The sequence below is a fragment of the Macrobrachium rosenbergii genome, chromosome 4 (assembly GCF_040412425.1).
Source record: "Macrobrachium rosenbergii isolate ZJJX-2024 chromosome 4, ASM4041242v1, whole genome shotgun sequence".
Classification (NCBI taxonomy): Eukaryota; Metazoa; Arthropoda; class Malacostraca; order Decapoda; family Palaemonidae; genus Macrobrachium; species Macrobrachium rosenbergii.
In genome coordinates this window covers 55,034,228-55,049,098 of record NC_089744.1, presented here as the reverse complement: position 1 = coordinate 55,049,098, position 14,871 = coordinate 55,034,228, and the positions used below count along the sequence as shown (strand labels likewise).

Genomic DNA, 14,871 nt, shown 5'->3' with positions numbered 1-14,871 from the left:
GAATCACGAAGTACTTTGAAGCCTAGTACCAAACACTGCACTTCAAAAAGCATGGACAATCTACACCACAAAGTGGAAACAAAAGTAAAGGCAGGAGATTCAGCACCCAAACAAAGCTTGCAAACATATGCGAACATTCCCACCAAGAAAGAATCGAAGGAACAGCCCCAAATAAGGAGAGCAAACTCTAACCCTTCGGTCGTTACTACCACTAACAACAGGGATAAGGTAGCAGCTGCTTCCACAAGAAAGCGCACAAGGAACACATCCCCCAGTGATGAGGGTTTTATAATAAAAACATCAAATGGGTTCAGTGCGCTGGAAGAGATCTCCCCACCCAGAAAGGTGAGTCCAAATGTATATAAAGCCCAAAGCCAGGTGAGTGCTTACCAGTCATGCCGTCCTAAGACTCAAAGCAACAGCAACAACAATATTCAGAAGACCAGTGAACACCTGACCATCAAAGGCATAACACAAAATCTGATGGTAAGCCAAAAACCCCGACCTTTACCAAGGACGAAAAGGGATCAAAAAAACCACCTCTGATAAAGGAGAACTTTCCTCTCCAACCTAGGATCGGCACTTCCCCTCCAGTGAGTGGGAAGTAGTACTTTTAACTTTTTTTACATTCACTTACGACATCCTCCAGTGGAACTGCAAAGGTCTCAGAGCCCGTTCTGAAGATCTTAAAGTTTTAATGAATGAATTCAGCCCAGGGATCGTATGCCTGCAAGAAACAATGATAGGAAACTCTCCTTACAACCCTGGACTTGATTATGCCATGTTTAATTCTACCCCCAGTTGGTGATCGTGCTCATGGAGGTGCTGCAATTATTATCAATAAGTCTTTGCAGCACTCCACAATACAACTAAATACAACTCTCCAAGCGGTTGCAGTGTCTGCCATCTTAGACAAGAGGATCACGGTCTGCTCACTATACCTCCCACCAGACCTTTCTTTTTAACATTGGAGATATTCAGTCCTTGATTAACCAACTTCCGCTCCTTTCTCGTATTAGGAAATTTTTAATGCCCACAACCCCCTTTGGGGAAGTCAGTGTTTAGACGGCAAAGGGAAAATAATTGAGGACCTTATTGATACGAATGATGTTGCACTATATAATAATGGGTCAATGACCTTCCACAATATTCATCATAATCATCTTTCTGCACTGGACCTTAGTATTTCTTCAACAAATATCCACCTTGACTTTAACTGGTCTGTTAATGAAGATTTGAATGGCAGTGATCATTACCCGATCCATCTGAAATATGCTGTAAATGCCCCATCTGAAACATTACCTAAGTGGAAGGTAGAGGATGCTGACTGGGACAAGTTCAGTCAAGGAGTCAATCTAGATAAGGAATTTGAGTCATTTCATTCTCACCTGGATGCCTATGACTACTTCATTGAATCCACTCTGAAGAGTGCCGAGGGCTCGATCTCTAAGACAAAAGGGTAAACCTCGCAGACCTGCAGTTCCCTGGTGGAATAAGACATGTGGTACTCTGAGGAAAGTCACTAGGAAGTGCTACCGACGATACAAAACTAGTGGCTCCCCTCAGTCTAAATTAATCTATAATCGTGCGTTAGCCAAGAAGCGGCGTTTTTATAAGAAAGCCAAAAGAGAGAGTTGGCTTTATTATATCAATGGAATCAATTCAAAAACTCCATTGAGAGTGGTGTGGCGCAAAATTAGGAAACTGAGTGGAAAATTTGTTGCGTCACCATTACCCTCATTAAAAGTCAATAACACTCTGATCACAGAGCCCACTGAAGTTGCCAGTGAGCTGGGAAAACACTTTTCTCAAGTTTCCAGCCCTGATAATTATTCTCTAGAATTTCAGAGAATTCAAGGCTGAAATGACTCTGAAATTTGATTCGGGAAAATCTGAACCATACAACCACAAATTTTCCTTAAGAGAATTTCAGGAAGCACTCTCTTCAACTGAATCAACAGCTCCCGGGGTGATTCAATTTTATATGAAATGCTTAAACACCTCCCAGATGATGCCAAAAGTATCTACTCAAGATTATAAACAAAATATGGGAAACTGGAATTTTACCCAAGGACTGGAAAATATCCATAATTGTCCCCATAAAAAGCCTAATAAAGACCTTCCCAAGCCACCAGCTATAGACCAATAGCTCTTACCAGCTGTGTTTGTAAGCTGATGGAGAAAATGATAAACACCAGATTAGTTTGGCACCTGGAAACTAAAGGACTAATAACTCCATTTCAATTTGGTTTCAGGAAAAATCGTTCCACCCTTGATCCTTTGCTGAGGCTGACCAATCAAATCCAGCAAGGATTTGCCAAACGATGTCAGACTATCGGGGTATTTTTTCGACCTAGAGAAAGCATATGACACTACTTGGAGAATTGGCATCTTAAAACAATTGCACAAAATGGGCATATGTGGAAGAATGATTAAATTCATATATTCCTTTTTAACAGAGATTTTTTAAGGTTAGAGTGGGCAACACACTCTCCCAACCTTTTGTGCAGGAGGAGGGTGTTCCACAAGGAAGTGTGTTAAGTGTGACACTTTTTCAGTTGCAATAAACAGTATTGTGCAACAAATATCATCACCTGTTAAATGCTCGCTTTTTGTTGATGACCTTGCAATATACTGCACAGGATATGATGCCTCGTCAGTATGTAAACATTTGCAAAGGTCTGTTAATGCTATTACAAAGTGGGCTGATGAGAATGGTTTTAAATTCTCTTCCTCGAAAACAGTTTCTGTAAGATTTACTAGGTGCCAGCGTGTGGAAGAGGTTCCCACCCCTTAGTTTAAAAGGATCTATCATTCCTTATGAAAAGGAAGTAAAATTTTTTGGGAATGACCATTGACCAGAAATTGACATGGGCCAGCCACATAAATGCCTTAAAGACTAATGTTAAACAATCTCTCAATATTTTAAAGGTTGTCTCTGGATTTAGTTGGGGAGCTGATAAAAATCCCTGCTGAGACTGTATGACTCGTTGTGTCGATCCAAGCTAGACTATGGCTGTCAGATTTATTCCTCAGCTTGTAAAACCAAGCTGAAGGAACTGGACGTTGTACACAATATGGGGCTGAGAATATGCTCAGGAGCTTTTAGAACTTCGCCTGTTGAAAGCATATATGTTGATACAGACCAACTTCCCCTTGATCTAAGGAGGCAAGAACTAGGATTAAGATACATGGCTAGAATTAAAAGTGCTCCCAAAAATCCCTCCTTCCAAGTGCTGAGGGAAGCAGACTCACGGGTCTTTTCTGGTACAAGAGCCTCTAGACCATTCCAAATTAGACTAAATGAAGATGTTAGGGATAGTCATCTTAAATCCCAGAAAGTCATGGAAGTGAAACATCCTGTATATCCTCCATGGCTTATCCCAGCAGCATCCGTGTGCAAAAAAGCATATAACAAAAAGACTGTCCTGAGGAAGAGATTAGGGAAAGTTCTTGGAGCACGATACTGCCCATACTAATGTGACAAAAATCTATACTGATGGATCAAAGTCGGATAGTGGTGTTGGCTGTGCAGTTATCCTTGGTGATACAGCATATACAGCTAAACTACCTGACTTTGCATCCATATTCACAGCAGAACTAACAGCCATAGTCTCTGCCCTGGATATAGTTTTTGAAAGTAGCGACACTAATTTCGTCATCTACTCGGACTCCAAAAGCACTTTAGAAGCAATAAAAAAATTCAATAGCTTCCATCCATTAGTTCAAAAGTTCAGGAATCGCTCTTCCATTTGTATTATCTGGGTAAATCTGTCTCTTTCTGTTGGGTCCCTTCTCATGTGGGGATTTGTGGAAATGAGATGGCAGATAGGGAAGCGAAAGGTGCTAGTGTCTATTCAGAAACAGCCTTTAGTAAGTGCCTCATACAGACCTAAAAGGTCCTTTTAGATCTTATATTTTAAACAAATGGCAAGAAAGATGGACTTCTTCTCTTGCCAATAATAAGAAAGTATAGAAAAATCAGAAATAGTATATTGTCGTGGCTTTCGTCTTTCCAGTCGGATAGACGAACAGAAATAGTTTTAAGCAGAATGAGGATTGGGCACACTTATTTGACCCATCAGTTTATTTTAGAAGGGGGCAGCCTCCCAGAGTGTGCTTGCAGTGGTGAGATGCTAACAGTGGAGCACATTCTGGTTGCTTGCCCCAGATATTTTAACCAAAGAGAGATATTTTAGAGGTAAATCCCTCTGTGATATTTTGGGAGATGAAGCAGATATTTCTGCTCTCATCCCCTTTTTAAAGTCTATAAACATTTTTAATAAAATTTAATATTTTATTAATCACATCATAGATATATATATTTATTTATTAAGCATTTTCTTCATTATTTCATTCATTTATCATATTGTAATTTATCTATGAACCATCTTCATCATACACTCATTAACTCATTTTTCATAATATAATTTATTTAGTTTCCATTACGGCGCTGAATGGCTTCTTTGGCCCCAGTGTCTGGGCTTTTGCCCTAAAACTCATACATCCATCCATCCATCCATCCTCCAATAATTAAACATACCAAATTGCAGCCCTCTAGCCTCAGTAGTTTTTATTTTATTTAAGGTTAAAGTTAGTCATAATCGTGCTCCTGGCAACGCTATAGGATAGGCCGCCACCGGGCCGTGGTTAAATTTCATGGGCCGCAGCTCATACAGCACTATACCGAGACTAGCGAAAGACAGATCTGTTTTCCGTGTCCCTGATTATACTCTGTAGCGGCTGTACAGAACACTCGATTGCGCCGAAGAAACTTCGGCGCATTTTTTCAGTGTATACAGGTCTGGATTGCCTTCTAAACAACTGCTTTGTATTGAAAACATTAACTAATATTTACGTTTATTTTTTCAAGTTTTGCATTTACCTCTGACATTTTATGACCTTTGTAGATACTAGTGGAAAGTAAAGAAGATAACTGTTAAGGTAAAAGCATTGGCAGTCCATTACATTCGGTGGGTTTACGAAATATTCTTCCATCGTTTGCTAAAATTCACTTAGAAATTGATAAACACATTATTTTCTTCAAGAACTTCTTTGATATCTGTGATCGTTTCTGCTAACAACGCGGACAATACATATTTTCTTCAAGAGTAGTTTTACCAGCCCGCTTTAGAAAAAAAACTCTAGTTAATCATTTTATATGTAAAATATATTTGTAGTAAATTAGATTTCATTTAAGAGGCTGCAGTGTTGTAAAAAGCTGCTCATATAAGTATCCAGAATCATTTCGTCCGTTTTTTTAGCAAAGTTTCGGATATGCATATTTTTTATTTTTATTTTTTTAGTTATCGGTATCCACTGTGATTTTATCACTGGTAACAGCTTGATCGATCTACAAAATTTGTCAGGTGGCATCATTTGACCCAAATTAGATAATAGGGTAGGTTTCAAACCTGTACCCCTTCCCCCTTCCCTTTGTAATTTATGTGATAACAGCTTGACCGATCTAGACAAAATTTGGGAGGTGGCCTTCATTTAACCCAACTTGGATAATAGATTAGGTTTCAAACCCGTACCCCCTTTCCCTTTCGCCTCCCCTTTGTAAATTATGTGGTAAATAAATTGTACGGGTTTATCATACTTCATTTCATGTACTCGATGTATATTATGGAAAATGCTTTACTTCCGTGATTAATAATTCTTTATCAAGGTTTGTGTTTTGGGTTTAGTGGGGGTGTATTCAGGTTTAGTGGAAGTGTGTTTAGATTTAGTGGGGTGTGTGTTTAGGGTTAGTGGGGTGTACTTAGGTTTAGTGGGGGTGTGTTTAGGTTTAGTGGGGGGTAAATGGGACAGTCACCACAGTAATGTCTGGATAAAGTGGATAGTCACCACAGTCATATCTGAAAAAAGGGACAGTTAGCACAGTAACACCTGGATAAAAGGGACAGACAGCACAGTAATACCTGTGGGACAGTCACCACAGTAATGTCTGGATAAAATGGACAGTCACCACAGTAATGTCTGGATAAAGTGGACAGTCACCACAGTCATATCTGAAAAAAAGGGACAGTTAGCACAGTAATACCTGGATAAAAGGGACAGACAGCACAGTAATACCTGTGGGACAGTCACCACAGTAATGTCTGGATAAAATGGACAGTCACCACAGTAATGTCTGGATAAAAGGGACAGTCAGCACAGTAATACCTGGATAAAAGGTCAGGCAGCACAGTATACATGGATAAATATGGGGCAGTCACCACAATAATGACTGGATAAATGGGACACTCACAACAGTAAAACGTGGATAAATGAGACAGTCACTACAGTAATATCTGGATAAATGGGACAGTCAGAACAGTAATATTTGGATAAAAGGGACAGCTAGAACGGTAATATCTGGCAGTTTTAATGGTAGTATTAGCCTATGTTTCACTTGTAGCGATGGTAGTGCTGTTGATAGTGTACATATATAACAATAACCATTACTAGTGCTACTTTCATTATTACCACTTACTACTTAGATTTAGCCAGCCTGGTGCTGGCACGGGCTCTTGCTCTACAGTAGCCCGTATATTACCACTTGATAAGAAGAATGTTGAATCCGCGAGACAAGCTAAGGTGCCCATCCAAAAAATCAGGCAAAACAATCGAAGTATTTATGCCCGTTTTAGGTTTACAGCAAAATTATAAACTGCTGTAAAAATTTTCATATGTCCACGTACCCTATTCAGTCTATAAAAAACAAGCATAGTTCTCTAAAAGTATAATTTTGAAAGTTTTTACCAAAGCAAAAAATTTATATATCTTTCCAAGGGAAATTTGTAAGCAACAATTTTTAATATATTTGATAATTCACAAGAATTGATCAGAAAACTCATGCAAACACGTTTGAGAAACAGTATATATGCACATTTAATGTTATACACACACACACACACACACACACACACACACACACACACACACACACACACACACACACACATATATATATATATATATATATATATATATATATATATGTACACACATACATACACACACCTTATTCACTAATGGAGGACAATATTGTATCTGTTCAAAGTAAAGCAAGGATGTCAGCACGCAAATACTTAGTGATGATTAGTGCACTTTCAACTTATTCTTGATATAGCATACCTGAAATTACATGATTTTTAAAGCTTGTTTACTCTTTTAAAGTTTATCATATCAACGGAAGAAAGTTCATTTCTATATGATTTGACATAGTACTAGTTTTAGGATAGAGCCTACCTGTATTCAGAAGCTATATATGTACTTTATATTTCACTTTCATGTATGCTAAATGTCATCATTAATAAGTTTATTTCATCAATAATCACCAATAGACTAACGCAAATACTCAACTTAGACTGGCGAGTGTACATAACTACATAATACCTAGAAATAAATAGATTTCCTCAACTTGGCCATGTCAATGACAGAAGTATATATATTTCGTTTAGAGTTACGATTAGACCTAGTGCAGCTATAGTCTGACTACGACGCCATGAGAGTCATGAGATTCGAACAAGGCCATATTAATTAATGTACACCATAACCTCCTCAATTTATTCACGTTTATTTTCAAAGGACCCCTTTCAAGAAATCTTACTGCGTATTCTCACTCTCGCCCTACAGTACTTCTCTGCAGTTTTTCGTCGTGGCTGCAGCAATCACCAGAAAACATCAGCTCTAATGGCCTTGTTCGAATCCCTCTCATCCCATCGTAGACAGACTAGGATAGAGCCTAATTGCACTCAAAAGATACGGTACACATTTCGTCCATGCTAAATTCCATTACTGATATTGCGTTCGTACAAAAAAACAAAAATGATTGATATGATTTCGTTGTCAATCGCTAACGAGTGACTTTTCTCAGAACCGAATTGAACCGAGAAGTTTAACTGATATTTCACTAGAATTCATACAAGCGCCACACGACTTGAAACTCAATGTCTTATTCCCAAAGTGCCTGTTCAAATTTGAGACATCACGTAAATTTATTCCATTATTAATGGTGTTTCATAAAAGCTTATTAATGAATGGGTTAAATATATGAAAGTACGATTGCCTTACCTCATAGAGGTAGGATATCTGGGAAATCGGCAACAGACAACAAAGTTTCTGCCTCGTCAAATTTTCCGCCACTCTCTCCAGGCAGTCAGTGAGTGATGCCCAATTCCAAATGTAATTCATTATCAGTAAACCATTCATATATGTAGAAACGGTTAAAAAAGTCAAATACAAAATTTTGGTATAAAAATTTCATTCTACAAGCGCTATTTTCCTTTCTTGCCATGTGAATATACATGGCGGAAAAAATTTTCCGCCATTTCCGTCATCTTCGAAGTGTGACGTCATCATCCGTTTCCCGGACGAATTTCTGCCCAAAATCCAGCACTGGTTGAGTACGTCTGCTCCTCTACTAAGTTCATCTGCTCTCCCTGATTAAATGGACAAGTGGACACCCTTCCATTTTCTCTTTATCAAACAGCTAAGATGACCAGTCTGTATCTTTTGAATTCATTTTCTTCCTGTTCTGTTTTCCCACTCTGACTCAAGGTTCTTACGGTCCACATTCCTAGTTAAAATAATTTATCTGTAGTATCAATGAACCGGGAGATTCTTGGCATCCACATATACTCGGAAGTGGACCCATTTATAAATTATCCCCATTTATTTTAGTGGCAGAATCTTATGAGGAATCATCGACGATATATATATATATATATAAATGTATACCTATAAATGTATATCATACACATTATATATATGTATATAGTATATATATATATATATATATATATATATATATATATATATATATATATATATATATATATACTGTATATATGTGATATCGAATTGTAACGTCAGTTAACGCTACTCGCGCAAGTGTATATTACCAGTGAGTTGTTTTTCTTAACACGGATGGAAAACAGCGGTTACAGGAACATTCACCATTTAACTTCCGAAAATTCAATAAGATCAGCAGCTTCAAACATTCAAACTGAGTTCACGCGATCATTCGGAATGTCAGCATGTCTTGTGGCCGGACTTATGGAATGAGTGAAGGACAGGTCGTCTGCTGTCTTGAATGTTAATCGAGTAGTGTTCTCATGTTTGGCGTGGAGTGTACCTCAACGCTTTCTGAAAATAGCGACAGCAAGGCTTTGCTACAGCGTTTCATTGGTATGTCTCCCTGAAGTTTGGGACACACAAAATGAAAATTACGCAGTGAAAGATAAAAGAAATGCTGCTTATGAGAAACTAGAAATTTTCAGATTAATAAAAAAAGATGCACTATCGATGATGTTAAATGGAATTTGAACACTAAGTAGTAATTTCAGAAGGGAACTAAAGAAAATTCATGAGTAAAAGAAGTGGTGCTGGTACTGAAGGTATCTATGAACCCTCTTCATGGGTTTATTTATAAACTGATTTTTCTAAAGGACATAGAAAAGCAGAAAAAAAGCCGAAGCGCAATGGAGGCTACACTAGAGGTAGGACTTGCCCTTGTAATTCGTTACGTAGACTATACTGCATAAAAATCATTAACTAAATATAGTAGTAGATTCACAGAATATGGTGGAATGAAAATCAATAAATAGGTCAATAGATTCGAGAAAATGGTACTCAAGGCAATTAACTAGGTCTAGATTTTTTTTCGTTCTTATGGAATTTAGACCATCAGGACAAGCACTATGAATCTTCGGTCATACAGCGCTCTACGCCTACTGCCTAAGATTAAATTTGACACCAACTTAACAGCATTGCCTGGGGTCGAACCTACGATCCACGAATGACAGTTATGTGCAAAACCAACCATCCCACTGAGAGACTAGATCCTGAAATTAAAAAAAAACAGAACTACAAAGATTACGACTTGTTTTTTTAAAGAATACACCACCATTGATGACAGGAATGACATTCCACAATGTTCGTAAGTTTTGTATGAGAAGCATTACTATATAGCACAGTATTACTTATGCGCAGTTTCCTTTCAACTAGCAATGGCGTGCAAATGTGAGTGATATTTCTGATATACGTGCTATGGCCACCTATACACGCATGCATACAGAACATACATAATTATGCGTATAAGTACAATACTTTAAATTGCGCAAACTCCGTGTGATCTCATGTAAACCGCCAGACGGGAATTTCAGTATCCTTGATTTAGTGTATCTTGTGTTTATACTCTTGGCAGTCAGAGCCAGTGGGTGGCCGTAGACCCAGTGTTTCTCTTGTATGTTTGGAAGTGTTAAATGATATGGTACTTCGTTTGCATAGTGTTTGTTTAAAAGAAGGATTCAATGTAATGTTAATTTGCGGTTTATTGTGACAACCTGAGATACTGTGAACCGGATTAGCCTAATACCAAGCCAATGCCACGGTAAATGCTTGCTTTCTAATAAGACACCGTTCTTATAGACTGCTTGTTTAAAAGCCAAAGAACACAGAATCGGCACAAAACAAACATTTTAGGGCCATAAGAAACCGGCGAAGTATGATAAACGCACCATTCTGCGAATATAGTTTTCCCACGATACCTATATAATGCCGAGTCATAACAACAAAGCGATCGATATTGGCGGCAAATTGTCCCCGCCATTAATAAACAACTTCCGTCTCAATTTGGCAGAAAGGCATCATCTCGGTGAGTACGGTCAGTCGTGTTTTATTTCATTATTTCTTTGGTTTTTTAATTTACTTAAGCAAGCTTGACATTATTTTGTGGTAAAAAATAACTACATTTTACAATGTGGAATTAGATTTTGTAAGTATTAAAAAAGCGATACGGTCATAATTGTACTCGCGAGAGTTTCATACTAAATAAATAGTCTGCTCGAATCGTTTGAAGAGATACAGCTGGTGACGTCACTTCCAGGAAGTCACGTGACCGTCACGTGTCAGCGGTCAGTGACTGAAGATTGTCACTTGTTCTGCATGAATTGTCCATCCATCAACCGTTTTGCGAATGCCACTTCTCTTATCATCAGTTATATTCATATTGCTGATCGTCATTTCGGAGAAAAAGAGATAAATGGAAGTCCTATGCAATTACTGCGAGCTGGGATCGAAGTCCGAGTGGAGACACGTTCCGGTGGGGACTGGGCGAACGTTTGCCGTTCCCTAATGAAGGGGAAATATAGCTATTTGAATATTGCTGAATGAGTGCCGAGGGGATGTTTATAAGTAAGTTATGGACGCTGTGTGATTTTTTTTTTTTTGACACTGACAGAGCATGGGAAAGGCCATTAAGTGATCGACGTAAGAAGGGGACTCGTGGCAGATATTTTTACTCTTATGTATTACTCATTAGGTTGTTTTTTAGATTGAGAGAGGCACGCCTTGCAGGAATTAAATCCGTAACCGTTACTTGTTTAAAAACAGTAATGACAGGGGAAGTAATACGACGGTATAAGTTTCAGATCAATTTGTAGTTCAGCAAAGAACATCGCTTGGTCATGCACCGAGGATTTATTATGACAAATGAAACATATACATATTCATCAGAAGCGTTCGGGCGTCTAGTTTGATTTTAATTCGAAATGACAGATTTCCGAGACTTGGCTAACGTGATAGCTTTCAGAACTTGTATTAGCCTTATTAATTATAAAGGTTTAAAAACACCAGCGTCACCATGAATGATATAACATGTGTTTTCAGTCAGTTATATCGGGACGCTTGGTGTCTTTATTAATTTTTCATAAACGCATCATATTGCTAAGAAAGAGATTTGTAGATAGATTGCTTAAAATCGGAGTTTCTTCGCTAGCCCGGTATCTAAAAGAACAAGATAAATACGAGCCTCAGAGAATCATTAGAATTTCTGACCCGTTATCATCAGGTATTATCTTTGAATTGGAAAATGTTTTTCAAGTATTGATAGTTCTGTATATTGTGGTTATGCGTGTATATATATATATATATATATATATATATATATATATATATATATATATATATATATATATATATATATATATATATATATATAATCAGATATGACTCACAATAATGTCAGAGTTAGCCCTTCCGCAATCAGATCTTTCCAGATTATACCATCCACCATGTCGTAGCGGATAATATCTGATATTACAGATGTAATTTTGTCCACCAGCGTTGCTTTTCCTTTGTGAGGTTTGATAGCACACAGTTCTCTAGGAGTTTTGTTCCAGCTGGGACTAAATTGTTGTATGATCTTTATGATCTTCCTAATCATGTAGCTGAGTCATATGAATTTCACAAATTACAGGGGATGGTGCAAAAAAAATTTTTTTTTTTTTTTTTGAGCAGCCTCACATGAGTTTCATTTTATAGTATGATGGTTTTATACTAATTGTTTTTCCTTGTTTCTGCCTTGCTTGTTTTTCTTTGGTATTTTGTATTATAGTGTATCCTTCTCCTTGGAGTTCATGGGCTATTACTAATAATAAGAATAATATAATGATAACAGTCGCGAGATCATTCTATCTGATGAGAATACATTCCTATCTGAAAGGATATATTTACACTATATATGTATATATATATATATATATATATATATATATATATATATATATATATATATATATATATAAAGCCTATATATAGCTTATATATATATTTTTTTTTTCTATAAAATCCACGTCAGAAGGTGAGTGAAAATCGGGACTTTGAACAAATACTTTCGTAGTTTATTCTACATTTTCAAGTTCACACTAGGTACAGAAGAAGTTGACAGAGGCTTATCTACAAAAACATAAAGGGGGCCGAGGTTACAGTTTGTTAATCTGGGCAGCATGTTCCTTAAGCAAAAAAGACAGGGACAGAGGATCAAGGGATAATCCAAGGTGGAGATCAACATTTCTGGTGGAAGTAGCTTCAATGAACACAGCGTCTAGCAAATTCCTTTTCCGATGGTCGTTGACCTTGTAGATTGTTGCTGACTTATCCCAGTTCATTGTATGGCCTGTCTTAAGCCAATACTCCACAATGTCATTATTTGATAAGTCTCTTGAAATGGCATATTTGTGTTGGGAGCTTCTTACTTTTAGTCCTTTTGATATTTGACCAATATAAATCTTATTACATTCTTTGCAAGGAATACTGTATACAATATTGTTTGAATTGGGCAGGCTATTCTTAATTAGCTCACTTCTCAAAATATTATTACATTTAAATACTAAGTTAGTTTCAATAGTTTTTAAAATGAGCACTGCAGAAATGAAATTAGGATGAATTGTTAAACAGAGAATATTCTTAAGTTCGTTGTTAACACTGATTGGATTGTAATATGTCTTTTTTGCTTTGTTTTTACAAAGTTCAAAAAAATATGGAGGGTAACATAATGAATCTCCTATTTTATCAATAATTTTAAACTCCTCTTCCAAAAACTCAGGACTACAGATTCTAAGACCTCTAAGATACATACTGGAAAATGTTGACACCTTAATTTGTTTAGAATGGTTAGAGTAAAAATGAATATATGATAAATTATTCGTGGATTTCCTATATACTTTAAAACAAAATTTGGTGTTATTTCTAATAACTAAGACATCCAAACAAGATTATTAAATGTTTGCAAGAAATCAGGAATATTTACATTTTCTCTTACTATGCAAAAACAATCATCTACATATCTAACCCAAAACACCTTAGAGAATAGATTTCTTGGAATAAGCCTAGACTCAAAGAATTCCGTGTAAATATTAGACAAAAGCTGCTAAAGAGGGTTCCCCATAGCCATACCGAAATATTTGTGCATAAAAATTACCATTGAAAGTGAATTTACATTTTTTTATACAAGAGATATCAAATTAATAATAACATTGGTAGGTAATTCTAGATTATACAAGTCCAAATTTTGTGACAAATATTGCAGTAAGTCATCAATAAGAACTTTAGTAAATAAAGGATGTCACATCAAAACCGGTTAATTTGTTATTACTGGATGTAATTCAATATGGGAAAATCTACAACAGATATCAACTGAGTTTTGTAAATGGGAATGTGAAATAGTACCCAGAATAGGTGATAGTAATTTAACTAGATATTTAGAAAGTTTATAACTAGTAGAACCGGTTGAACTGATAATGGGCCGAATAGGAAAATCTCTTTTATGGGTTTTGATTAATCCGTACATGTAAGGTAAGGATGAGCCAATCGTTGACACTTTCTCTTTTATTGAACCGAATTCCTTTAGTACAGTTTTTATTTTAGAATTGAAACTTTTTATGACATCAGCTAATATGTCTTTCCGTAGTTTTTTGTAAGTGCTAGAATCAGATAATAAGTTTTCCATTTTTTCGACATAGTTAATTTTATCCATAATTACAAAACAGTTGGATTTGTCGGCTTTAGTGATGTGCAAACTTTTATCTTTCTTCGTTTCGTGAATTGCATCTATAAACCTTTTTGGGAAATTCACTATTTTATCAGGTATTTGAAGCAGGCCGAAGAAAAGACCTTTAACTAAATTCATTGAAGGTGATACAGTTGTGTTTTTCTTTTCCAGTTTGGATATCTCTGAGATGATGTTTGTGCACGAAATGTCATCACTAATAGAATATGATAAGCCATAGCCTATAGCACATTTAAGATTCTGGTCCAGTTCTTTGTTCGAGAGGTTTGTTACACAATCGTCTTTATGTGTGATATTCTAATCACTTATCTCAATGAGACTTTTTAATTTATGATCCAGGTTGCGAATTAGTTTATTTAGCTCGAATGTAGTCTATTATAAATTCTGTTCAGTAACACTGTCATCCAGTCCGGGGGACTCCTATTCATGAAATGAAATCTATCGATTCTCAGTTTCTTGAATATTTTCTGACGTGGATGTTATAATATTCTCAAGCACGCGTCCCTTCGTGCTCCATTGGATATGTATATTTA

The 14,871-nt window shown here is 36.6% G+C and overlaps 1 protein-coding gene across 2 annotated transcripts in view; it reads left to right on the top strand.

Annotated features, from left to right (window-relative positions):
- The first annotated feature begins 9,978 nt into the window (after positions 1-9,978).
- Positions 9,979-14,871, top strand: part of LOC136834714 (GS homeobox 1-like) — a 198,953-nt gene continuing 194,060 nt past the window's right edge. The window contains exon 1 of one of the 2 annotated variants that reach the window (XM_067097304.1): positions 9,979-10,645. The gene's annotated coding sequence lies outside the window, so the exon portion shown is untranslated. The remainder of the gene's footprint in view (positions 10,646-14,871) is intronic. The other variant, XM_067097299.1, reaches the window with a different exon arrangement.